Below are 27,580 nucleotides of genomic sequence, written 5' to 3' on the forward strand. Positions count from 1 at the left end.
AACTGCACCAAACAGCCTGCAGTAACTGCTAGTATAACCATTTTCACTCTGTGACTAATGAAAAAAGATGGCTTTTCCTTCTGCTTGAGGGCTAAAACATGCAAAACAGTCATTAATGCAGAGCAGCAAAGGCAAAAACTTATCCCACCTCACCCCCATACTAACTTACTGAAATTAAGAATGGCAAGATAAGAACTGCGTGAATGGCAGTCAAGACTGGTTTACAGACCTCATCAGGATCCATAAAAACAGGTCAAACATAAAGGTAACTTAAATGGTTCTATGGCAATGCAGTTACAAGAGCCCCTACTGAACTCCTGCACAGCAGGCTTTTCAGTTTCATCGCTCCATCTGTGAGTAGGACCCTTGAGGCAGGACATGCACAGTAGGACCTTACCATATGGCCCACTGTGAGGGGAGCAGCACAGTGTAATTACTTATCCTTGCAAATGCTGGACTGAGAAGGTAACATTGCCTCTTCAGAACACTTACATCCAGAGCAATGCTCACAGGCTTCTTCTTATTTATCCATTCTGTGACACCTATGCACATTTAGCATCATCTCTCAATACCCCAGTGAAGAGATTTATACCAATAGGGAGCTTGAGGATAGGCCATATCAGGAAATGATAAGCTTATGTCTAAAAATCACAGTAAGTCTCAGTATTGAAGCCTGCTGTATCACTGATGCCATGTAGAAACACAATCAAAAGACTGGGTTTCCCAGGGTACACAGGGTATGATGTAATGAGACAGACTGGCAAGCCAGGGCTTCTCGTGTCATGTTTTGCTGCTTACATAGATTTGCTAGTCTTGTCACTTAATTTTTCAGGGTACCTCCTCCTCTGCCTGTAATACAGCAATAAAACCAGACCTAACTTCTTCACTGATGGCCGTGAGGGCTAGACAATGCCTCCTGGAAAACACATAGAAGTACCGTTTATGACAAGAGGCAGATCTGTTGCCTCTCACCACAGTCTGTAGAGATGCAGTTTTCTATCTCAGCACCATCTGAAGTAGCTTTTGCTCAGTGTTACTCATAAATTAATGCAAGTGTGTCGTATTTGTGCTCTCCCTGTAATATGTACATGTTTCCTGCAGCAAACTCTCTTTAGGAAGTTTGTTTTAACCACGTGTAAAAGGTAGAACACCCAACAGCAGCAGTATGGAAAGTACAGGATAAGTGGATAAAGTGCTCTTCTCTCCCACCCAAGCATGAAACACTCTGCTTGTATTGTCAGGCTGTAAAAATTGCCCCTACTGATTCAAAATCTGTCAGACTGGCTGTCAGACCAGCAAAAACTGAAGCTGAAGCTTGGTCTCCTTAGCCCACCTCTGAAGTTAGCAGCATGACACGCTGGCAAACAAGTTGAATCAAATGAAAATAATTAGCACATCCATGTTGCCATAATGGACTAAATGAACAAACACAGGTTAATGAGGAAAACTTCCCTCTTTTTACACCCCCCCCCCCCCAAAAGTCCTGTTACATGTTCCCAAGGCAGCTCAGACTTTTCACGCTTCCATCTGTGAACCCCATGAGTATTTGCAGAAGACTGAGATCATAGGGAGAATAGTTCCAATTCAGAGTACCACAAAATCAGAAAGTAAATACAGCTCTAATGAAACAGAACTTCTAAAGCTATCTTAGATAGCTGCAACTTCCACCAGGGTTATTCATAAGCAAAAGAAGTTACTAGATGAATTATATAAAGAATCTGGGAATGAGTGAAATGACAAGTTTCCTCCATTAGTACGCTGATTTTGTTTTTTGAGGTGATGTAGCATTTCACAAGAGACATATACTATTAGAGAACTGGGAAGTTACTTTGCTGTGACAGATGGCATTTATACATTGCATGCCTCTTCTGTTAGACTTTAAGAGGTCATTAAATGTCACCAGAGCTTTCATGACATGGCATATCACATCAGTGGTGACACATGTTCCTTACAGAGATGAACTGCATGTGACAAACATGAAGTGGAGGCCATTCAAAGGCTGAGAATGGCAATGTGCCCATTCCAGTGATGTATTTCTTCCTTCAGCCCTTACACAACTGAGTTTTCCACTCAAATATGCTGCATAAACCAGGAAAAGTAGATATCCTGGAGCAAAAAGACATGATGCTTTGTTGCATCTCGGAAATACGAGTGGAGGGTGCATATATCCCCTCCTCTGCACACATGCTCAGGCACTCAGCCCTCTTTGGCTGCATGTTAAAAACCACCCATCTGAAAGAGATCTCCTCATCTCCTCCCAGAGTCTCCAGGGGAGACACGCTGGTAATCTGGCTCCCCAAGGCATACTAAGATTAAAGCAGCTCAAGCGCTGAAGTATAGGGCCAGGATATTGAGAGGTAATTCCTAATGACTTGATTTCACTTGAGAGAAGGAAAAGGTCAACTGCCCATATGCATTGCTTGCATGATGACCAAGTGTGCGTGCTGCATCTGCTATAAGTAATACATTGAACTGGCTACAGACCCCTGAATCAGAGCCCAGGTCCTGATCACATCCTTCTCAAAGGGTTCAAAAGCCTCACCTCCAGCAACAAGGCATCATCCTTCCACTCTGTTCTTTGGGATACTGCCCCAGACTCTCACTAATCTCATAAACTATTTCATTTTCAACCTTAACTCCTATCCATTTCAAACCTAGTTACCGTTGTGCCAAAAACTGGACCTCAGCTCAGCTAGCTTCCATCTTGCTGTTAACCCTTCAGGTATATTTACAAGCAGCTATCTTCCTCATCCCACTATCTTCATTTTGCAATGTTCAATAAGCCACACATTTTTCTTTGCCTTTTAAAACCAAACCCCATTCCTCCAGCCATGCTGTCAGCCTCATCAGGCACTTTCTCCAGTAGCACTTTCTCTTCTTCCTGCTGTAAAGCTGGAAGTATACACGTGTCCAGACGAGCTCTTCCAAAAGCCCAATGGTATTAAGTGCTTCTCTGATAGCCACTGAGACCTTTTAACATCACAGTGTAACAGGTCATGAAAGTGCTACCTCAATTATCACAAGATCTAGCAATGCTCCCAGATCTTCCTTCCTCCTTTTAGTCTTCCAGTTGAAAAACTCCATGTTTATGCAAGACATTTGTGTTAGATGCTAGTTGCCTAACACTGTACTTTGTAATATTTCAGATCCTTTTTATTCCTCCAGCCTTCATCCTCATCCCATTCTTCACTGCGGCACAAAGCATTAAGCCAATTTATTCTCCAAATCTCCCACAACCTTCTTTCAGAAGTAGCATTATCACCATTACATGGAGAGTGAGCTGAGGTACAGATGGCACAATTTCAGAAGTATCTGCTGATTTGAGCAGTACTTGATTTGAGATGCCTACAAAATGCTTCCTAAAACCTATGCTTCAGAAAAGAGCATGCAGTACTTCTACCAATCTTCTTCCAGGCTCTAGAGCCGAGCATCTCAAACAAGTTAGGTACAACAGCTAATGATAGCCTTTGAAAAGTTTAGCTCAAAATAACTAGTCCAACACCACACAAACTCAGCCAGCCTGGAGGATCAGATCGTGGTCCTGTGGCTACTACAGCCATTTTCTTCAAGTAATTCCCTGACTCTCACACTGCATGTTTTCCCTTCTGCAGCAAGCCAGACAAAAAGTGCATCACATGCACACAGCTTCTCTCTCACTGAGCGAAGCACATGTTTTGTGTGGAAAAACAAGTATGTTGCAGAGCAAAAGTTACAGGATACGCAAGCATTCCCTAACCCCGAGTGCTTCATCTGACGTTAAAATGAGAGTATTAAGACCCTGAGGAAAGGACAGGAGTTTCCTCGGTTCCTCCCAACAGGAAGCCAGACAAATGCCTCCTGCCACTGATGCCATGCTGACACCAGACCTGGAGCCCTCAGTTCCGCACAGGCCTTCACCACTTGACCCAACAAAGAGAAGATGGCAACCTGCTAGTGCTGCGTGAGGGGGGGCAGGATGCCTTGCCAGCTTGCTTTCTGGCAACAAAGGAAGGATGAGAAGGAAACACCTTGGGTCCTCCTCTAGGTTCTGGAAGAGATATGCTTTGTGGGAACCTGCTAGCCCCAAGCCTGAGGTTTTCTGCCCAGCTTTTCCATCCCAGTTCTGGGCTTATCCCCACTCTGATGATCCTGTTCTCCGTGCTAGCAAGTCTTGCCTATCAAATCCTGCTTTCTCAGAGCCTGGGTTTCTCTCACTTCTCAGACTGTGTTCATCCTTCTTTTCCTGGGCTGCTTTTGCCATACTCCACCTCTCCCCACTCCTGTGCATCTCTGCCCCACACTCTTTGATCAGCTAATACTGCTTCTCAATTTCAGCCCTGGTCATGACATCGATTTCCTATTTCAAGCCAGAGCAATGGAAGCTCTTTACACAGAACAACCTGTTGTTCAGAACAACAGAATACAGGCAAAGGAATATACATTTCTCCGGTCTCCTCTTCCCCCTTCTCATCAGCCCATTCTTCACTACTGGTTTTTGACTGAATTTTCCTAAGCAATTTAAATTTAGTTGGATGCACAGAATGGGAAAAAAACCCTCCAAAACCCTTCAGCATAAGTATTTGACAAAGTTTTGAACAGGAAAAAAAGCCCAGAGCATTTCCTACGCCCGCCCTCCACAAACAATCCGAGCTCATGCAATGGAAATACTTAGCAACCTAAGTAATAGGGAGTGCTGTCAGCACAAATTATAATTAACTTCATTTCTCATTGATTTTCAAGATTCACAGGACTGCTTACGACAACACCTAAAGGCACTTCTCTCCTGAATCATTAAAGACACAAATGGTTGTCCAAGTGGCTACAACAGACCTGGATCATTAGTTGCCGTAACATACTCCACGTTAGGATAGAGGGATACTCACCTACTAGAAGCAGCAAAACACAAGCGGTTAAATCAAAGCAAAGAGAGTTTTAATGACCTTAATGGACTGAGCTAGTAACAGAGTTAAACCAGTTGATGTTAAGTGGATTAATGATAATACAGATTAAACTGTAGGAGTTGTTGATCTTTTGTGACTCCCAGACTTAAACAGACTTCTCAGCTATCATTAAACCATCCTCACTATCTCAATGAGAAAGCAACCCAGTGTGTCCAAGTGGGAAAAACGCCCCTGCCCCACAGAAAGATGAGTCTCCTGTTGATTTTATCAAGTAGTTTTCCCTGGCCCCATCTCTCTTCCCGTATTAGAGACCTATAGTCCCAAGCACATTTGTATTCACGTTTGACTTCCAAAACTCCTGTTGCTTTAGGCAAAAAAATAGAGAAATCCATCAATAAAAACTGTCTCCTGAACACCACAGCAATACTGTTACCTCTTGCAAGTAATTCAGTGTTCCTACAGATGCATTAGAAGAGCCAGTGACAGAGCACAGTGTGCTGCATAAAACGTAATGCCACATCTCAGCTTTCTGAGACAGGTTTCATGGGCCACTGGATCTCAAGCTGTTGGGGACACGCCACAGCCCAGGGCTGACTGCAGCACTCTGTGACACAGAAAGTATATGTTTTTGTATTAGTCCTGTTTGGACTAATATCCTGTTTGGAATAGTCCAGAGCAGACACTGCTGTCAGAGCTTCTTATGGTACAAGAACAAACACTGGAACCTGTGTAGGGAATCTCAGCATTTTTTGGACAGATTTGCCTACCCTACTTCTGCAAATGCATCAGGCTTCATCCCAGTCCAAAAAAAGTCCAAAAATCAAGTTTCTAACTATAGAAAAGATAAAGTACATTGAAACTGAGCTGAGTAATGTTGGTCAGGGATGGTTACAGAGCAAAACCTGAACATGTGGGTGATATCTGAGAGCACAGAACCAAAAAGTACATGGGATGGTGCTGCCCAGAGAAGCTGGTCAGTGCAATGGCTGTAGTTTGAAGCTGAGTACGCAGCACCCCATGAAACAAATAGTGATTCTTGCCAGATGAGGCCTTAGCAGACGTGAACATGGACAGCTAAATACAGCATCCTGCCCCCAAAACTGACAGCTCTCTTCATAACAAGCTGAGAAAGGATAGCATCTCCTCCACCATTCTCCTCCTGTCCCGAAGAAGTACCACTTGGGTACATTAGGATTATGGGCAGGAAGGATAGCAACAACCAATACTAAAAGCTGCGTGACACATCCTGTTATCAGATCCTAGACTGAAACTTGCTAAAACATCTTTTACATCACATTCTGCCTCAGATGAGTGAGGAGTGTGTGGAATGCACATTTATAAAATGTCAAGCGCAGCAGTTCAGTTAAAAATGGGACTAGGAATGAACACTGTAACTAATATTGTTATCTGAAGAGAGATTTTCATCTCTTTATGAATTTTTCTGCGGTATCTTAATTCCTAAGAATTCACAAGGAATTTCTGTTATCTACTGCTTACAAACAGGATCAAGACCCTAAAATGAAGGGGGGAGGGGAGGCATTTCCTTTTAACTTTATATGCCCCAAATCTAGATTCAGTTTTCCTAGGTCTGTACATTTTCTAGCATAAATCCTATTGAGCCAACAGCTATGAGATCGATACTTCTCAGTATTGGACCATAAGGTTTTAAGATGGATTGCTATGAGTAAGGGAATGAGCAAGGATTGCTCACCTGCAAAGAGGATAAAATCCAGGTCCTTGGATCAGCATTCAACTGTCTAGTCCACATGCCTGACAGGTTTGGGAAGGAATCTCCTAAACTCTACTTATATACTCTTTTGAAGGTTCCAAATCTGCCTTCAAAAAAGGTGTACTCCATGAATTCAGTGCAAAACCCAGTATTTCATTACACAATTCAACACTATTTCATAATACATGCACACCAAAATACAACCCTAACTTTTGAGGACACGATTTTGAGCCTTAATAATGCTTAAACATTTTTCTTGTTTAATACAGACGCAGAATATTGAATTGCCCATCAGGTATTAAACAGAAAGTAAACATTTCATTTGGGATTAATGTCAATCAGTTTCTTTTCAAAGCTTCTATTATTGTAAAATAGCTGTAGCCGACACAGCATTTAAGGGCATTTATACAGGAGCATTATTTCTGATTCAGATGAGGTAACTGTGCCAAACCTGCAACTTACCAACATATGGAAAATGATTAAAACAATTTGTTTAAAACCAAAACCAAGATGGCAATTTACAACACAAAAGAGAGACAAAGGCACACTCCTAAACATGCAGCAGGATTAGCAAAAGATGAAAGAAATGTATTTTATAACTACCATTAACCAGTGTCTCACTCTAATCAGGAGGAAATTTCACTTAGCCAGTGCATATGTTCATGTATCATTTATTCTCCCTGAGAGCAGTGCGTAAATGTATAAAAGCCAAGGGACTGGCAGTCCTGGAAACAGAAGGTCTCTCTGTTCAGCTGTAGAGCAGATTTTACTCAAGCAGTTACATTATCCTGGCCATAATCTGGAAAAATAGTGGTGCTGGAATTTTATTACAGATCACCACAAACAGTGTCCAGCACTTGTTCTGGACCCTTCTGGCACAAAATGAACCCTGCTGTTAACAATAAAAGTAGGCATTGCTGATATAAGATACTCTTGGCAACACCTTCGAATACGTAAGGACAGCATTTTTCTTCCCTGAAAATTTCAAGCATTTAGGGACAGGGAAACAGAAGGTTTCAGAGGCTTATTCCAAACCCCTTGTTTCAGGCAATGGCAAAAATGAAATAATTCCCACACCTGAGATCCATTTGTTAAACCACACAAGTCTTCTTCTGGAAGAGATCTATTCTTCCATTTTTGCTGCCACTTCCGAGTCCCTTCAGTAACATACAACAGATTCCCCGTGGAGAGATATTTACAACTCTGGCATACCTACCATGCTACTTGTAACCCAAATAGGCTTCAAATTCAATAGGGGGTGGCTCAGAAATGCCAACAACTGAAATCCTTTACTTTCAAATTCTCTTCAGAGTTAATGTGTAGCAAGAAAAATTCCCTATTGCGTAAGCTTCCTCCACAGAGATACTAGGGCCACCAACAGAGAACAATACAGATTAATACCCAAAAAATAACATGTCATTTTCTCATTATAATAAACTCCAGTTTAAAAAAAGGGTACCCGAAGGAATATGCTGTGGATGCTGACATGCTGCACTTCATGCAAATCTGTTCGTGTACACACAAGATATCTATTCAAGAACAAAGAACAAGAATGAAATCCTTAAATCATCGTCCCAAGGCAGTAAGCAGTTGAAAGGCAAACAGGGCAATGTCAGAAGCATGTGTTTCCATACCAGGGCTTCAAGCAGTGGTGAGACTTGGGATGGCAGCAGCTGGCAGCAGTGAGAAAGAAAGCAGCCTTATTCTCAATGGCATCACACAACACCAATAGGATAAGCTGTTCCTCAGTCTGCTTTTCCCTTTTTGTTTTCCAAGAGGCTTCAGAGGCCCCTCACAAGGAACAAAGTAGGTTTTTCAGATGCTGGGTACTTAAAAACAAAGACAGCCTATTATCAAAGTAGATGCCATGTTACCCTCCTTCCTGAAGGTCTGGGATGGCTCATGGGCAACACTCACCAGCTATTTACTAGTGGAACAGATCAAACTCCTAGCCTGCAGTTTTTGAAAGGCACCCAGCACTGCAACAATATACATGAGCATGTGTTGTGAATGAGTCCTGCTTTCCAGTTGACTCTTAGCAATTCACATTTTGCTGGGAATACAAAAGGCAATGCAAGTTACCATCTTCAACAAAACTCATCTGTATCTTCAGCTATCCAACAGGTAACAGATCCTCTTCTGAAACTTGGGCACCCACCCTTTGCCTGGAAGTCCCACCTTTTAACTGCTGCCTTAGACAGTGTTTTTATAAATCTATTGAATCTTTTCACATTTCTCACATTTTATCACATAAAGCTTTACTTGTTAACCCGCCATCAAGAAAACTGGATTATCCATGTATTCTTTTTCTTACTTTTAAAGGTTTTCCTTGATAGTCACGCCACCCTGTTTTCTTTTCTCCTTAATACTATGCCATTTAAAAACTCCTCCATGCAAAAGTTCTTTACTCTCAAAGAAGGCATCTTTCCTCCCTTCCCTGTGAAAACTGGGCATGCCTCATGAGACTCCCCAAATCAGTCCAGGTAATGCTACCTCTTCTGGTTGGGAAAGGATTTACAGCCAAGTCAAATCCCACCTGCAGGAAACCCTGTATATAACCCAGCGCTCAGCGCTCTGGCCAGTGCTGGCAGAAGGGAGTGAAGAGAAGTCCAAAGCTCCCTCTAAAGACAGTGAGTGCATTCAGTGCCTGACCACCCTTCTTCGCTCTCTGTCCATGCAAGCCCATTAGAGTAACTGGAGTGGCTCTGAAAGCTCGGCTGAGGCAGTGACCGGCAGGAAGGACCGCATTTTCTTATTAAATAGAAGAGAGATCAAATGGAAAGAGGCTCCTTGGGACTCCAAACTGCAGGGTGGTGCCAGAAATGCCATGGAGAGAAAAAAGTTAGCAGTTTCTAAGTGAAAGAGTGACCTGGATGCCAGGAGGTAACCTGGAGCACAAAGGGAAGCTAACACGAGAAAAAGGAAGTCGTGGGGGTGGGAATAACAGGGCACCAGGTGAAATGTGCAGGAGAAATTGCTGAGGCTGCTCAAAAGCTGGCCCATGACACCAGGCAGGATCCTGTGTGAAGCCCGGACAGAGGTCTGGGTAGCTCTCACTGACACTGCTGGCTCAGAGAAAGAAGCAATAGTGTAGATTTATTTACCTCCCAAGAGAACAATTTTATCTATCCCTTTTCTTTTGACTCATGCAACATGAACCATATGTGCCTACAAAGGTGAGAGGGACTAAAATGACAGCACAGCCTCGTAAGACAGTTGGAAGTGCCATGGGCACATGTTAAAAACGGTTTCTGCTAACAACCCCTCAAAGACCAAATTCCCAGCACTCCTACCTCTACTTCCTGCCTTGGAAAGGACGTGCTGTTTTCAAATACTGCTCTTTTTAGAGGAAAAATATCTCTCATCACAGGTATCATGGTATAAATGAGTAATGCTCACTGATGGAGCCAGGCACCTCTACACTAACAGGGTTTGTACATAACCTTTCCTTAAACTGTCCTCTCGCTCCAGCAACTTGCTTCCCAAAAGAAACAGTTTGCAAGGGCAAGAACAATAAAATGAACTGGAGCCTGAGATCTTTTCAGTTACTTAAAAAGTAAGACAGGACATTCCAGGTGCTGGAGATGCGAAACACTGAGAGTCTGACTTTCCTGCAGTAGCACACAGGAGAACTGATCAGAAACAAAGCCATTGAGACCAGTTTTCCAGTCCAGCCTGACCTATGCATAACAAGAAATAAGCCAGTAAAGTAATTTATTTCCATTAACATCATTTGCAACAACAGCAACAGAAAAGGACTCGTTAGTATCAGGAGTATCTTACCAGTGTTCCTGACCTAAAGATCACTGCTGTTGCAGATTAGCCAATAGTGATTTGCCATTTTACTCATGGAACTGTTAAAAGAGGGATATGGATGGAAGATTATAGTAATGTCAGACAAAGCAATGAATAGCCTTCCTGACATCTGCAAATTTTGAGAGTCCAGTGGGACTATGTCTTTTTATGTCATTCTATCTTATTTCTGCTTTAAATGAATTTCTTCTTACTGCTAACAGGTCAGATCACAGGAAAAATAAGAGCTGAAGAAGTTTAATTCAGCCTTGCCTTGTCTTCTATTCGCTGTTACATGCAGACAGAGCCTTCAGATTACTTTCATAGAATCAAAGAATAGTTAGGGTTGGAAAGGACCTTAAGATCACTTAGTTCCAACCCCCTTCAGACACACCTCACACTAAACCATGTCATGTCATATTTGCATAGGAAAACACCTCTTTAACAACGTTAAACCAGCACTGCCATTTAAAAAGAAGGTATAAAAGAAGAGCAGTTTTAAAATATGAACAAAGAGCAAATTTTATCCCACCTTTTGTATTTTACAATGTATGTTTGTGAAGTATGTGCTACTTAAGGTAGACTGCACAGACCTGATGGTCTTAAAGTACTTAATGTATCACCTGAAACGTCTTTCAAAACAAAAGCATAAGTTTTCCATAACTGCACCACGGCAAAATGTATCTTTGGACACCAGACTGAATGTACACTGAAAGGAGATGCCATGGCAACCTGGACAAAACAAGCTGAGGACACAAAATAAGAAATGTAGTTTAACAAATGTTACTAGGCTAACAAAATAGACTGATAGGTTACCTAAGTGATCAAAATTTACTGTTGATTTCCATTACAAAACAATAACCAAAAATGTACTCCCTATTGTAGTTCTTAATATGATCAAATAAAATACCTGTTCATTCTCATGCTATTTCATCAATCTGGTTAGTCATACTGGAAAAAAACCCCACAAAGGTAACAAGTATAAACTACCTTTCAGATTCCTGAAGCATCACAACTCTGGAGTTGTTATCTCATACTGCCTTTCAGCTCAAAGGGTTGAGTCAGCATTCACCTTGTCTGTTTTGTGAGCATATAGAGAATTAACATTTCTGAAGTGTTCCAAGCACAGTAAGTATCAAGTCCTTTTTTCTCTGACACAGATCACAAAGCCAAACCAGGCGTTATAAGTTGCATACTGTAATTATAGCTAGTAATTGTAAGGTCCTACAGACCTCTTACTTGTTATGCTAGGCATACCTGCAGATATACAAAAGAGTGTGAGTGCATTTAAAATAAACACTTAAAACCATTCCTGTTTGTTTTGTTTTTTATGTAGTCTTGTCTCCATCAGAAACTTCTCTTATCCTCAAAAACAAGTGCTTCTCCAAAAACTCATTTTACAGAGCTGCTTCTCTGTTCTTCCTTCCCTTTTCCCAGGGGGAGCAGTGGCTTCACTGATCATGCACCACAACAGTTCCTGATTAATTCTGATAGACAACCAGCAGTTAGCTGGCACACCATCATCATCGCCCCAGGATGAACAATAATCTCCCTCACCATCTGCTCCCAGATTTATTTTTAACCAGCCATCGGTCCCTCCAGTGCAGCAGCATGACAGGAACGGCACCCTTCCCCCTGGAATTGCTGTGCTGTGAGGCAGGGGGTAAAGGGGGAATGTCCATGCGTGCGGCCCCGAGCATCACAGTGGATAGGAAATAACATGGATGGATAAATGCAGTATCGGAGGAAAGAAAAGAAAAATCACTTCTTCACCATAGGGACAGGCAACTGCCTGTTCTCTTCCAGCAGACAGCGGGAGTGCCTGCTGGTTTTTCAATTCTTCGGGCAAGTTTGATAATGTTAAATGGTCCAACATGGTAGAGTAGGGGGAGGTGATGTATGTTGACCATTTACTGATGGGAATATGAATCCCTGCATTTACTGAGGCCCATGCAAAATTACAGCATTAAAAGCTATTTTGATCACTGTGATCCACCTCTGAAAGTTAAAATTATACAGTATTCCCAGCCAGACAGTGCCCCGAGCGAGCTATGCTCTTGTGCCAGTTAGCCTCAACCTATGACATCCCTTGTGTAGCATAAACTTGATTCATTAACTTAGAAGATGAGCACCAAGATGTTACATCAGCATGGGTAGCAAGCTAGGAGCCATGGGAAGGACATAAGCACAGGCTTGATAAAGTCATAAAAGAATGAGGAGGTTAAATTTATAACTGCACGGGCCTGTTGGCTGCCATCACACTTGCTTTCAGGTACAGAAATACAGTCCAGGAGGTGACAGTAACAGTGGCACTGTGGCTATGCCGGTGCTGAGAAGTGCTGTTGTCACCAGCAAACTGCAGGTGGACAATGATATATATGGAAACTGATGTCATGTCGTAATAGAGACTTAGAAACCAGGTGGAGCGTAAAGCTTTGTACAGCTGGTAAAACGAACTACACATCTTTGATGTACTGTCAGCAAGATCTGATGATGATCACCCTGCAGAAAACAGGGAAGGGTTTAAAGCAGTCTCTGGGATATGAAGAACTGTCAAAATCTCGGAAGGAGAAACACAAAGGGCAGAAAGAAAAGATCTGAGGGATCTAAGAAAGAGTAGAAATGCAGAGGGACCTTAGCAGTCCAGCCTCCTGCTCAAACCAGGGTAATCGGACTTGACTGCTCATGACCTTATCCAGCCATGAAACCTTCCAAGCACAACCTCTCTGGGCAATCTGCTGCTCTTGGCTTGACCATCCTCCTCACAGTGAAAAGGTCTTACATCAGCTTGGAACCTCCTGCTTTGATTTACAGCCATCACCTCTTGTCCTCCCACCAGGTACCACTGTGAAGATCCTGACTTTGTCTTCCTGGTCATCTCTTGTAAGGGCTGAAAGATAGCTATCACATTGGGCCAGAAGGGGATAATCGTTTCGGCAGCACACTACAAAAACCTCAGGTTTGTACCAGAGGACAAAACCAGCAACCAACAGTGTTGTGCTGAAAAGCAGAAGAAAAATTGGCTGCTACATCTATTAATAAATATGTCATGCGAAGTATGAGAGAACACTATGCTATCCTGCTTTATTCAGCCCTATGGATACCTCTGCTGACAAATCAATTGTATCTTCAGATCCCATACTTGAAGATGGGGACCATCTGTAACAATTCCAATGGAACAAAATGACACAGCTTAAAACATGTTTCATTAGGGAAAAAATGGAAAGACTTGTTTTGTTTTAAGAAGGTGCTGGTAGGGAACATCAAATGTTGGATATTTAGTATGCTACAGTAATGAAAACAGTGACAAACTGTTCTTCAATTTCACACGTACACACAAAAGATTACTCACAGCTTTAATTTAGGGTAAAAAACCTTTAGGTTAGGGTATTAAGACAAACTGATTATAATAAGCCTGGAATATGCTAGCCACGGAGCTTAAATTTACCCTGCTTTAGAATAGGCTGATGGGCTATCTCATCTAGCCCTACACTGTATCTGAAAATAGCCTTCAGCACATTATGAAATGTAGATATCTTTTACTGTACACTCATTCCTTACCCTGTACCTACTTTTTAAAGCAGAAACAAACACAACATTTTTAAAGCCACAAGCATAAAATTGTCAAATGAAAAATCCAAACAGCATTTTCCTTCCACCTCTGAGGGCTGTTTAATAAACAAGATTGCTAACAACAGCTGTCCTTGGAAAACAGGATTCTGCATCATTGTTCTAGTTCACAAAGAAGTGCTTTATCTCTTGTTTTAGGCTTTCTTCTGGACATTTTAATCAACAGATTGCTAATTTTAGAATAGGTCCTTCCACTATGCTTATGCTAAAAGCCAGTAAGACAGGGTCGCAGTAAGTGAAGGGTACAAAACTGCACATCACCTCTGGAGCACTGCAGTCCTTACTCAAACTAACCCATAAGTGGTACAAAAACAGTGTCCAGAAAGAACTGGTTCAATACACAAACTCCATGCAACAGTGTACATGCAGATGGACAATCTGGCCCCTTTAGAAGAGACTAACTATAATCATGGCAAATGATCAGGTCAACTACCCCTTTGCAAGCACAGCAGTCATTTGAGAGCTACGAGATACACCTTTCCCTTGCTGGGAAAGGAAGGAACAACGCAGGCTGCTTTGTCTCAACAGCTGCATTCTGTAATGATCCTAGCCAGGAGATTACTTCATACACTCAGTGATCCAGAGAACAATTCAGTCAAGTAGGTGCAATCTGTGCTGTGCAGCATATACACCCTGGCTGCAGGATAAACTTGGCCAGTTCATCATACCAGAGGATGCTAATACAGCAATTACACCACGTCTTTACCTTACAGTGAAGGAACACACTCTCATGCAATCTTTATTTTACTCAAAACCAGAAATTACTGATAAAATGTTCTTCATAGAAAAGCCCTCAAAAGAATGGTGAAGACCATCATGTCAGCAGCCCTCTCCACACAAGGGGTTCTGCCCAGTGCTGCATGACATGAGATTCCCAACATTGGAAGGGTGTAAGATTATCCATTCACTCCTTCCTTCTTGTTAGTTCCAATGAATGGTATTCTAATCAATACCTCACAGAGTCTGAATGCCTTTCTTACTGGGATCATCATAGCAAGCACCTGTACCAGTACCTCACACATCACTGACACAGACCATCTGCTAACCTGCTTGAGTGAAACTCATAGCAGTGCTTTTTACTTTAACACAGTATTTCATGTCTCACGCAGCACTGAACATCTCATGATGCTTTTGTCCTGTTCTCCCAGTCTCCCAACACATGTAGGCTGAAAGAAGAGTATAATATTGCAGTTTGAATCCTATGAGGAATTCTTGATCCTCACATTCTTTTCTGTTGCTCGTAGCACACTCACAAAGGATGCTGTAAGACATGCACTCACCCTTAGAGAGACTATGGATAGAGGGAACTTGCCGATTTGAAAGTGGGATGGAAGACAGATTAATCCAGCTTGAATTCATTTAAGTGATCACCACTAAAAACCCCAAACTGGTAACATTCTTGATCCTCTGCACTTTCAAGCAGCTTCAGGGGTGAATACAAAAAGTTACAGATAAGGATTGCTATCAAAAGTTCACACTCAGAACACCATCCAGAATCTGAGCCAAGGTATTTGTGATCTCAGTTTGTTATATGAAACGTTTTCAATCAAAGGTAGCAGGCCAGAATAGTGAGCATAAAACTGAAGCAAGAATCAATAAATATCTGGCAAGATCCTTTTTACGTAAGTGATGGAACATTATGAAAACATGTTTGCTGCATCTTCTAATGCATACTACAATCTTACAATATTAAAGCAAAGATAATAAGCTTATTTATGGGGGACACAGTGTAGTCCACATAAAAAAAGGGGTAGGGGATGGGAATCACATAATAAAAACAAAAAACATGCAAATTCTCAAGGGATTTCTCCCACACAGATTATTTTTGCTTTTCAGGTAAAAAGACAATGTGCAGCAGTTCCAAATTTATGGATATCAGTACAGACATGCAAACAAGACTGTACAAGTAACATAAGGAAAACGGATGACAAAAATCCAGGCTTGCCCACAAGAATTGAAGTTATTTGTTCAGGTTTGGCAGTAAAATACTGCACCATCTTCTGTCCTACTGAGTGGCTTCAGTGGAGACTTAACTAGTTAAATGGGTCACCAGATTTCATTGCTCATCAAGCAATTTCCAGTCATGTTCTAAGAGACTTGGATTTAGCTGCTGCCTAGATAAAATTAAAAGCTCCTTCTTTCATAGGTGCTACCAGCATACTCTCTTTATAGTCATCAAAATACTTCCCTTTCTTAATATTCTATGCCACTAACAGAAGTCAGTTTAAGCATCTATTTTTTATACACCCCTCCCTAATAATTTAGTGCAGCTGTTGCACTGACTGTTTCATTGTTTGTCCTGTTCTAATAACAGACCTATTGTAGGTGGTTTTAAAAATACAGTTGAATAATAATGGCTGCCATAAAAACTATTTTAAGATCAAGTGATCGAGTTTGGGTTTACAATTTTATTTTACATTTTTTACTGAATAGCTTTCTTAAATGAAAAGCAAACCCTATTATTTTTGTGGGACAGTTAGGTGTCACTGCTGGGTTGGCCTGTTCTATACAAAAGAGAAGTTTAACATACACCAGACCATACGTGAGCTTGATTTTAACATGTGCCAGTTTAAAAGGCCTTCCAGAGTCACAGAATTAAAGTGGCTTTTATACGGTGCACGTGACAGCTGAGAGAGCTCTTCCCACTGGACTTAAGACTTAAAACCAGACATGAACAGGGCAGTTACTAGTCCATAGGCCTCCCTTCATTGGCAGCAGAATATGCAACAAAACCAGTATTCTGAGTACTTCTCTATTCTTGTATTAAATATACCTTTTTACAGGGCAAGTCTCCATCCACAATTTCCTTTTCCACACAATCCAAGATCCTCTCCATTACTTTTGCATAAAAAAACCCTCAGATTTTCCAAAAGAGCTTCAAATTAATTTTGCCTCATTCACAATCTAGGGAACGAAGCAGTTTGTTCTGGTTCCATTTGAACACACAAGGACCAAGGGATGTTTTGCCTTAGAGCTATGACTAAATAAGCCAAAGAGAGAAAAACAAAAGCAAGACCCCAAACCGCACAACCTCACTCTGCAGGCACCAGCACCCCTCACTTGCTGCACTGAGAAAAGCAGAGCTTTTAATGGGAAGCAGGCACAAAAGCAACCACTTGTTATCACTGCAATGCCAAACCAGAACATTCTCAATTCTCCTTGGGCACAAGATGAAGAGTTAGTGGCATCCTCTTCTGTGTGCTCCAAGGACTACTTTTCAGCTAGTTCATCATGTAAAAATCACAGCCATCCCCATTTAATCTGTTCATTGTCTGCCAGATGCACATCCAAAGAGATTCACAAAAACACTGCAATACAGGTCAAAGACGCAAGACAAATCTCTCTACATTTCACAACAAAGTATTTGCTACTTATAAAGGATTTACTTCAGGGTCAAGGAAAACCAGACAAAAGATTTCAGTGGAAGCAAGAAGAAACATTCAGGTTTTGGACAAAAGCAGTCAGCAAGGGATCAAGGTACTTTATAAAAACCACGACAGTCTTCCAAAGAGACCAAACACTGCCTTTCAAACTGATAAACAAATCTAGAGGCTGATTTAACCCCTAAATAACAAAATGATGATGCTCTGGATTTTCAAAACCAATTCCAAGACAAAAAGATGCTGGCACTGGGAAAATAACTGGAAGCTATCTTTGGGAGTGAAAGGAGGAAATCTGAAATTGATCACCAATACCCAAACTGTTTTGACTGCACACCCCATCAGTAAAAAAATTTTTTATCACCCCCCTCCTCAAAATAAGGGTATTTACTTATAAATTACATCCATGCACTACTGCAATAGTATGCACTTTAAAAAGCATTCACAAAAATTGAAATAGGTTGAGATAAAGATGAAAAACTGGGTTATAATTTTTTTTATTAATAGTACAAAAAATATTTTCTTCATAGAATCACAGACTGATTTGGGTGGGAAAGGACCTTAAGATCATCTAGCTTCAACACCCTGCTACAGGCAGGGATGCCTCACACTAGACCAGGCTGCCCAAGACTGTCCAACCTGGCCTTGACCACTGCAAGGGATGGGACATTTACCACTTCTCTGGGCAACCTGTGTCAGTGCCTCACCACCCCCACAGTAAAGAACTTTTGCCTAATATCTACCCTGAACTTCCCCTGTTTCAGTTTGAACCCATCACCCCTTGTCCTATTGCTACAGTCCCTAATGAAGAGTCCCTCTCCAACACCCTTGTAGACCCCTTCAGACACTGGAAGCTGCTCTGAGGTCTCCATGCAGCCTTCTCTTCTCCAGGCTGAAAAATCCCAACTTTCTCAGCCTGTCTTCATATGAGAGGTGCTCCAGCCCCTGATCATCCTCATGGTCCTCTCTGGACTCCATGTCCTTCTTACATTGAGGACCCCAGAACTGCACACAGTGCTCCAAGTGGGGTCTCATAAGAGCAGAGCAGAGCCGCAGGATCACCTCCTTCGACCTGCTGGTCATGCTTCGACCCCAATAGATTGTTTCACATGCAACCCCACATTGGAGGATGCTGCAGACAACCTTTTCTCCTCCCTTCTGCTCCCAAGGACATTATATACTCTCTTCCAGCCCAGCAGGGAACAGAATTCACCTTGAGCTAACACAGAGAAAAACAACTATGACAGTAGCAAACCCTGCAAGTGGCATTCAGGATTTGAGGAAGGGTGAAGGAGAACTGAGACTCACAGCCCATGTTGTTCGGGATTATATTTCATAACACACTTGAGAAACACTTGATGTTGGTGGAGGCCAAAGCACAGATGTGAATTTACTTGTATGGAGGGAACTGAGCAGGAATGTGAGTTATCATAGAAAAAAAGAGAAGTGAGCCCAATCCTAAGTTTTGAAGAAGCTATAGGATAATGGAAAGATGGGAAGCAAATCTGTTTTGATTGGGGAAAGGGAGGATGTTCAACTGCTTTGGATGCTCACCAGCAAACTAAAGAACCAGTCCAGAAATTCATCAGAAAATGATTGCATAACTGATGGAGAACACCACTTGTAGGAAAACAATCATGGCTCACTGTCAACTTCGGAGAGTGTTTCAAGGGTCTACCCTAGTTCACTTCTGTTTCATGATTTTTATTAAGGACTTGCAAGCACATATACAATATACTAATAAGATAATATTGGGAAAGGAAGCAAAACCTTGGTAGAAGATCCAACTGGAATGAAAAACTGTCTTTAGAAACTACAGAAATTGTCAGCAGTCAACAAGGTGATGTTTACCAAGGTCCAGAGCATCACACTTTTAATATTATTCACCCATACCCATACTTCTATACTGCCTACAGAAGACCACTGTGAGCCTTATAAAAGCATCTTTACATTGGCAGGATAGGTATGAAAATGTTGTTGTTCTGACACTGCAGCATTAGGGCACTTACAAGGACCTACACAGGCAAGATCAAAGTGAGTACCTATGCTTTGAGACTATACCACTAGGAATATTCTCAAACAAGATCACTTCTGAGTAAGATACCAATTCCAAGCTTTAGCTGCTATAACCTGAAAAGAAAAAGCATATCACAAAATGTATTAAAAGATTTCGCATCACAACTGACAGCAGCTCCTAAACGAAGAATCATCACAAGTGGAGGAATCAACGTTTTGACACTGAGAGATTGTATAGTATACCTGTAAGCAAACACTGCCATTATGGTAAAGAAAGTAACTTAATATAGTCTTCACAGATACAGGCAGTGATCTGAGAGGAAGAAAAACAAACACATAAACAAATGCTCAGACACAGACTTCCAAACCCAATTTCCTGTCTCTGGGTATTCAGAAGCTTACAGGGTCTTAATGCTCCTTTTCAAACTGATTATAAACAAACATAGGGACATTAATTGCAAATCTCTCAGCTCTCACAGGGAGTTCTGAATAGAGGGCCTGCTGTGCTGTTTACTTGCATTTGCTTTCCCTCTCCTTAAGTAGCACTCATTCTTGGTACCACAAATGCTTCTACCAGAGCAAGTGGCATTGGCACGACTCCAAGGTAAATTGCCATCGTGCTTAGAGAAATGCATTGTGCACAGATTTAACTTGTATTTTACCAGATTTGATATAGCTGAGCTAATAAATTAAAATTCAAAGAGATTAAGAGAAACAAGCTCTTATCCCTTTCCTTCACAGGTGGCAGAGCAGCAGTGCACCAAAGAACCTGAATTTGTGATGTAACGTGTCACTTGTACTCTACAGAGGGAGAAGCAGGGTATAAAAGATTCATTTTTGCCAAAGATAACAAAGTCTCTTTAAGTCCACAAAAAGAAAGGCAGAAAAACCTCAGAAATTTGTGAACACTTGTTTATGATTTTGGTTTCTAGATTAATATAAACTAGAAAGATGACATTTTGGGACAGTGCTAGTGAAGACTAGCAGAGACTCATTGATATATCTGAAGCATCAGTCCTATTCAAATGGGATACAGAGGCTGAGAGTGACACAGAATTTAAGATGTACAAAAAATACTTGGTAAACAAATGCTGCATCTAAAACTGTTGGTCCAGCCAGAAGCATCAAGCAAATGTGAAGAAAAGGTGTTATACATTTCTCATTTTGAGGATGGAGAGCCAAAGCAGTAAGTCATAAAGCCATTTGAGCATGTGGCAGAAAGGGGATCTCTGTAGCTCATGCCCAGTATGTCAACCTGCAAGTTTCTGCTGTGGTATCAAAATGACAGTCACCCAAGGAACATTCAGGAGAATCCTAATGCTGATGTGCATGTGTCAAGCTCAGGATCAGCTCAGCCACAACTTCTCTGGTTCTACAACTGAAGCTGTTAGCCCCTGCGTTAGACTGTAACCACTAGAGTGTTGACAACACACAAGCTGGCAAATCCTCGACACTCAAATTCCTGAATGTAATACTACAGATTCAGATGATCATTAGGATTACATATTGGAAGCAAATATTAAACTGCTGAGGAGCATAGCAGCCTTCATTGCTTGAAAGCAGCAAGTTCATGTCTGTTTTACAAGGCACTGCTCTTGGCGGTCATTAACTTTTAGCTCCAGGAAGACTAAAATGAAACACTACAGCATTTACCAGTGGCAAGACCCTTGGCCATGAGGAAGGACGACAGGCAGGACTGAGGAACTCATTCCTCTGTAAAAACATTCCAGCCTGGACACCCATTATTCACTATCAGATAAAAATACTTGGGTGATAGTAAGCAGCTCAACTATGGGTTGAGCACAAACAGATCTCCCAGTTAAATACTTCAAAGTCCTCAAAAGGATCAATTCAAGCACAGAACCAGTCCAAAGTTTTAGCTGATACAACATCACATATAGCAGGTGGGGTTATTTCCTCTTTCTTCGTCAGCTTCTCTGACATTTGTAAGTGTCATGGTTTAAGCCCAGCTGGGCTTAAACACAGCACAAAAAAGTCAAGAACACAGCACTGCACCAGCTACTAAGAAGGAGAAAAATGCTACTGCTGAACCCAGGACAGTAAGATTTACATCACTAATTTTATATACACATACACATCTGAAAATTTAATAACAACTGTTACTGACTTCTCACATGAAAAAAAAAGGGATTTGTTTACTTTTAAAATAGACATGGTCTGTTCCCAACAATAATCACCCATTCCCAGGATCTTGTTCACAGAGCAGGAAGCATCCGTGACACTGTCATCCGTACATGTCAGCTTGAGCGAAGCATCACAAGTAACCTAATTCTTTGTCTTTCATGGTCCAGTTATATCCCTGCCCTCCACTCACTGCAAGATCCTACATCTGCTTTTTCTGTCTGCCCTTAGGTTTAAGGGCAAACAAGCAGATCCAATTTTAAACAGTTTCACCACCTCAGTGCAATTATGATGAAAATTAAAAAGCAGGTTTCTCTTCTCTCAATGACAGTGAATTACACTCAGAAGTTGTTAATCTTCTCTTTCCAACTTAAAACTACAGTATTCAAGTATACCCATAACCACAGATGTTAAGAGTTCATGTGCTCTAGAGTTCATGTGCTAAAGTCATGCAGTAAAACTGCTTAATGCATTTATCTATTTGTAAAATTGTTTTCAGAAGTAGTTTAACCCCTTTTCTCAGCCTCGACACAGGAAACTGGATCATATCATTTTCTTACCAGCAGCAAAGGTAATAAAAGACAACTTCGTTCCATCTAAGTTCCAACCTTGGTTGTGCAAGCACAACCAAGGGACTTGTATTAAGCATAGTTAAGTCCCCAGGAACAAGCAGAAGAGTAAGAATAAAACTATTAACCAGCCCAGGAGGAAGAAAAATTTTGACTGCAAAGAGGGAAAATTCTTCCATGCTGCAATTTTAGATTGGCATTATCAGAGTGGATTTGTGTTACTGAGCTTTCTCCTGCTCTGCCAAAGCAGATGCCTATTTCCTTCCTGCACCCAGATTTCCTTTAATCATTGCAGACAGGATGCTGTGTTCTGACGAAATGGCTTTCCTGGCCATCCCTGGTGGAGGGAATTAAAAACCTCGCCAATCCTTTTGAAATGCAAATCTTCACCAAGTAGGTTTCATGCCTCTCGCTATTGTTGCCTTCCCTGAAGAGCACTGTTAGGTGGAACAGTGAACAGTGGACTGTTTACTTTCCTAATAAATAGATATTGTATACATTATATCATTATATATATTATACAATAACATAAGGAATATACATTATTGTATAATTATATAATAATGAAATAACATATAATTATATAGTAGAGATATTATTACATAAAGAATAAATATTGTCTTGCACTTGCGATCCCCATATCCCTCCATTTCATTTGCCTTTCCTAAATCTCACATTTGTCAAGCAAAAAAGCTTGTTACCTCTAGATGGCAAAAAAACCAAAGCCTGATCCTCTGGCAGCAACATCTTAATTCTCTTATCTGCAGCACCAATATGGCTCGATAGAATTTTTCTTCAAATGTTAACTATTTTTGTTACCTGAGACCTTAGCAGAATAAACATCAGCCCACATCCTTCATTTTGTGTTAACAGAAAAATCTTCCTCTGCCCCTTTTCGGGAAGCATAGGTAGGGGAATAGCATTTTAATTAGAATGAGAAAGAAGCACACAGAACAATAATCCAATATATGATAGGAGGAGATGCTGAACCTGACCCTCCCAGGGAGCAAGGAAGTGTCAGTAAGAAGACTCCTAGCATATTTTTGTTCTCTGGGTTCAGTTGCAGCCCACGGTTGTGGGGGACGATGCAGAGAGAAAGATAATTATTTCCAAACATGAAAGATAAAGTTTTGTGCAACAGAACAAAGTTCTCCAGATAAAATCTTCTGCACTGCAAACCATTCTCCTTGAAGTCAGCGATGAGGGCTATAGTGAATCATTAGAATGGTGGAAACGAGACTGAAAAATACAGTCAAAATACATATTTATGAGCAATTCCAGCCTAATGGAAGTGGGGTTCAGAAGGTTTATTTCCCTTTAGGGACAGAAATTCAGAATTTTACACTGTTTGACAATGAAAGGTTAGGATCAGTAAGAACTTACAGACTCTAACATAAAGCTTTCAACAAATTCAGACAGAAATTTCAACGTTCATGGCTGGTAACAGACTAGCAGCATGTTTAACAATACAAACATTCCCTTATTTCTGGCTTTATTTCGTAATATTACCTAGCTGCATTCTGAGTTGCATCCCATTCCTCACAAAACATGGTTAACAAGAACCAGAATAAGCACTATACTGCTTGTGGAACACTTTTATCAGGCCATGGTTAAGCAGAACCACCAACGTATATCACCCCTGAGCTGGCTGCCTTGTAGGCTCATGTGTCCAGGTTCAGCAAGAGTATTTCTGAGGCAATATTCCAATTCATACACCTAACCTTTCTGAACTGTGCAATAGCTTCAGACACAGTGGAAGGTCAGGCTCTCTTGTAGCTCAACAGAAGGCTAACAGAAGCAAAGAACATTTGCTTCTCTCCCTAACTTTGTAGTTCACTTAAATCTCTGGACCAAGTTTCACAAATGCTATGCCTCTATTTCTCCATATACTATACTGACATTACCTGTCAATAGTATCTACAACACTGAACATGCACACAGCTTCACAGCAGTTAGCCACTATCTTGGAAAAGCAGAATGTCTTGCCCCAAAACATCACACAAGGCAGAAGGAACCAGCAACTTCCTATTAAAATGAACTTCAATATTGCTTTAAATTCAAGATTGCTGTTGGTAACCTCCAACCCATCCATCATATGTAAGAACCAGATTGACACTGGCAGGGACACAAAGAGTTCTTATTCTTGTAAGTGAAAGAAAGCAGATTTTGTGCACTGGCAGGGCCCATGTGGATGGCAACTGCAAAAAGTATATGTTTGGCATACAGGGGGATGCATCAAGCATTTCCATTAGGGCACCTGCTCCAGTTTTGCTTGGCATGCTCCTGCAAGCAACTTGGTCCTCACAGTACTCAGCTATTGTGAAAACTGGCTAGCAGAAATCATCCTCACTGCAGTCCCTGCAGCACAACTGATCAGCTCACTATAGAAGCCCCATGTTTCTCATTCATTCATACCGTTGATATTTCTCGGTAAGCTGGGAAAGCAGTCTGAGCTGACACGATGGCAGAAAGAACAGCTTGAATGTTGCCAGAGGGGAAGCTGTTAATTTTTCAGACAATGTTACAGATTAACAGGAAAGGATATTTGTCCAAACTCTCAGTGCACACCTCCTGAGTACAGAATTAAGTGGCAGTAGGGATAAACTTTGACCTTCTCTTCAACACATAACAATGCATTCATGTCTTTAACATGTGAAAAGCTAAATGAAAAGAAAAAACCAAAACAACCCAAACAAACAAAACACCCAACCCAAACCCACCAAAAAAATCCCCCCCAAAAATGCACACATCCCCAAACCAACACACCCCCCCCCTCCAATCTAACAGCGCTTTAGCAGACTGGTAAGAGGAAGACTCTCCTTGTTTTCATATCCCTCAAGAGAAAGAGATTTCACTCTTCTGCCAGAGTCACTTTTCATCAGGTTATTCTCAAATACAGGCCTTGGGGTGGCTGGGTGGGGAAACAGTCACAGAACAGATTACTTCACTAGACATACTAAAACTTAAGTCCACCTTAGAATGCATCTTCCTTTACCAAGAAGCAGCTGAACTTGGAACACTTTGCCTTGCAAGGCAGGGTATAACATCTTAGCGTGCAAGCTGATACAATTTCTGCTTCTGTTTGTAGAGGACCTACAGTTCATCCTCAAAAAAAAAATACTATAAAGTTCCAAACATCCAAACCAAGGAAGTCAGAACTCCTCTAACCATGGAACTGGCTTCAGCAAACCACTGTGGGCACCTTTCATTTGTCTTCTAGAGTTCGTGCACAGCTTAGTAATGTTTTCAAGACGTCTATGTCTTCTTGCTTTTGAGCACGTTTTGGTCCTTCACATGGGCCAGAAGTTCCTGCTGTTTGCCCACACACAGGAGAAAGACAGACACATCTGTGGTGTGTCTGAGAGGTACATGCAGAAAATGGGGAACAAAAAAATTCCTTAAGCAAAATACTTCCTCTTGAAGAAATACAAGAGGACCACAGATACTTTGTCTTTCCATTTCACCCTCTAGAACTTGTGAATAGTTGAAGCAAAACTCATTGAATCTACCCGGTTAAGTACTTCATGGTAAAGCCCTTGTTATCACCAATCTTACAAGACTTCTTTATAGACTCATGAAGCATTTAGATTTCACTGTTACTTCATCCTGACTTACCATTTCTGACACCACAGTTATGTTAGCACTATGCCATCTCATGACCTGTAAGGCAACACTGAGAGTGCATCAGTATCACACCTGACCTGTTGTGTGTGCTGGAAGATGTACTTCAAGTACAAGATGGGCATACTTGGGCCTCTGACTTCTACCCTGATGGCATTTTGGGTGAAAACACAACACTCTCTATTACCCTGATCTTAATTTGAAAACCAAAGACACTAGCTTCACCTGGCCAAGAACCAAGTACAGCTATGCAAAGGCAGTCCAGGGGCCCAGTCAGCAGTTTGAAATACATTGCTCAGAGCATTATATGGGATACAAGCTAATAAGCTCTGCCAGAAGACCACAGCAGGTTATCAATGGAGAATGAGGCATGGCAGGTGCTCTAAGGACACAGCAGTGCTGTAACTCAGTTGTGAAATAGCAACTTGATCACCGCCTGCAATGTATATGTGGAATTACCTATATGTATTTATTGCCTGGGCATAGTTTAAATAGTAAACTCCAGGAAAACCAAAAGATATCAACCAAATTTGCTTCCACATTTCACAACAATATCAATTCACATTTCATGCTGCAGCTTCCCCTTCCGGCTGACCTGGGTTTGCAATTGAAGAAGGGGAGCAATTCAACATTTAATGTCTTCAAAAGACAAAAAAGAAAATTGGAAAATAAGCACCTTCAGAACTACTTTCTATTCTCTAGAGGAACACTGAGGGGCTCATTCATTTTGGGGTGCACCAGTTTTAGCTCAGCTAAATTAAAAATCCTGTACAGAACTTTTGAGCAAAGACATTTCTCTTGAACAGGTAAACTGAACTTTTCAATGGGCTGCATGAGACACAGCAACTTATGCCTTTCTCAGAAGCAACTGGGATTTAATAGGTATTCAATATAAAATTGGAAAAGAGAGGGATCCTTTCCCCTTCTCAGAAAGAGCTATTTCTGCTCCAGTTCATATACACAACCTCAGCAGCTCTGAGATGACAAAGTTGTTCCTCCTGTCCCACTGGATACATTAAGCCAGCCAGTAAGCAGAGAGTTGCAACTGGACAGAGCGAATATCCAAAGCAAGCTCATTAGGAAATTAAAGAACTGTATTTTTTTTTACTTCAACCAAGAAGACTATGCCAAAATACCACCTAAGCCAACATACTATACCCTCAAATTGCACCCAACAGCAGAGAGCCTGCAACACAAGTAACAGGATTCTCCATGAGCTCCTGATCTGACTTCAGATACCCATACCTAAACGGATGACACACTGCAGATGGTATTACCAAGGACGCAGTTTCAAAAGAACAGCAAGTTACTGGAGTAAAAGATAGGAATGCTGCAGTCCAGCTTTTATCACTGCAAACAGCTTAGCAATATTCACAGATTTTACAGAGATCTTCTTGCTGTTATCTATTTCAATTTGCAAAGCCAAGAGAAAAGTTGTGATAACCTTTACTGGAAGGGCAATTATTCTTGCAGTTCTAATAATAAAATGTCCTTTGCAGACAAAAAGAAGGTATAAATACTGTAAGCCAGGGCATGCGTTTATCAGACCCTTTTTTTTTCATCTAAGAGACACAGCACACCAGCCAGAGGTCAACGTAGAACACAGGGAAGAGACCAACCAGCACTCTACAGGCATCAGCTTTTCTGAGCTACTCCAGTGGCTTATAACCCTCTGGTCTGATGTTCTGCACAGCACAGGCTCTAACACTACCTTCACCTATTTCTCCACCAAGCTGGGAATTCCATGGTTAGACTAGATGGTTATGTTTCAGGCAGCACGTCCAACCCGCTGAGAATGAGTTCAAGTCACAGACAAAACCT

At 41.4% G+C, this 27,580-nt stretch overlaps 2 protein-coding genes across 8 annotated transcripts in view; one reads left to right on the forward strand and one right to left on the reverse strand.

Annotated features, from left to right (window-relative positions):
• HGD (homogentisate 1,2-dioxygenase) overlaps positions 1-27,580 on the forward strand; it is a 339,522-nt gene that overhangs the window by 247,645 nt on the left and 64,297 nt on the right. The window lies entirely within an intron of this gene.
• Positions 1-27,580, reverse strand: part of GTF2E1 (general transcription factor IIE subunit 1) — a 54,618-nt gene that overhangs the window by 10,970 nt on the left and 16,068 nt on the right. The window lies entirely within an intron of this gene.

Source organism: Pezoporus occidentalis, unplaced genomic scaffold (assembly GCF_034315485.1).
Source record: "Pezoporus occidentalis ecotype Australia unplaced genomic scaffold, CSIRO_AGI_Poc_V1 ctg104, whole genome shotgun sequence".
NCBI classification, from domain to species: Eukaryota; Metazoa; Chordata; class Aves; order Psittaciformes; family Psittacidae; genus Pezoporus; species Pezoporus occidentalis.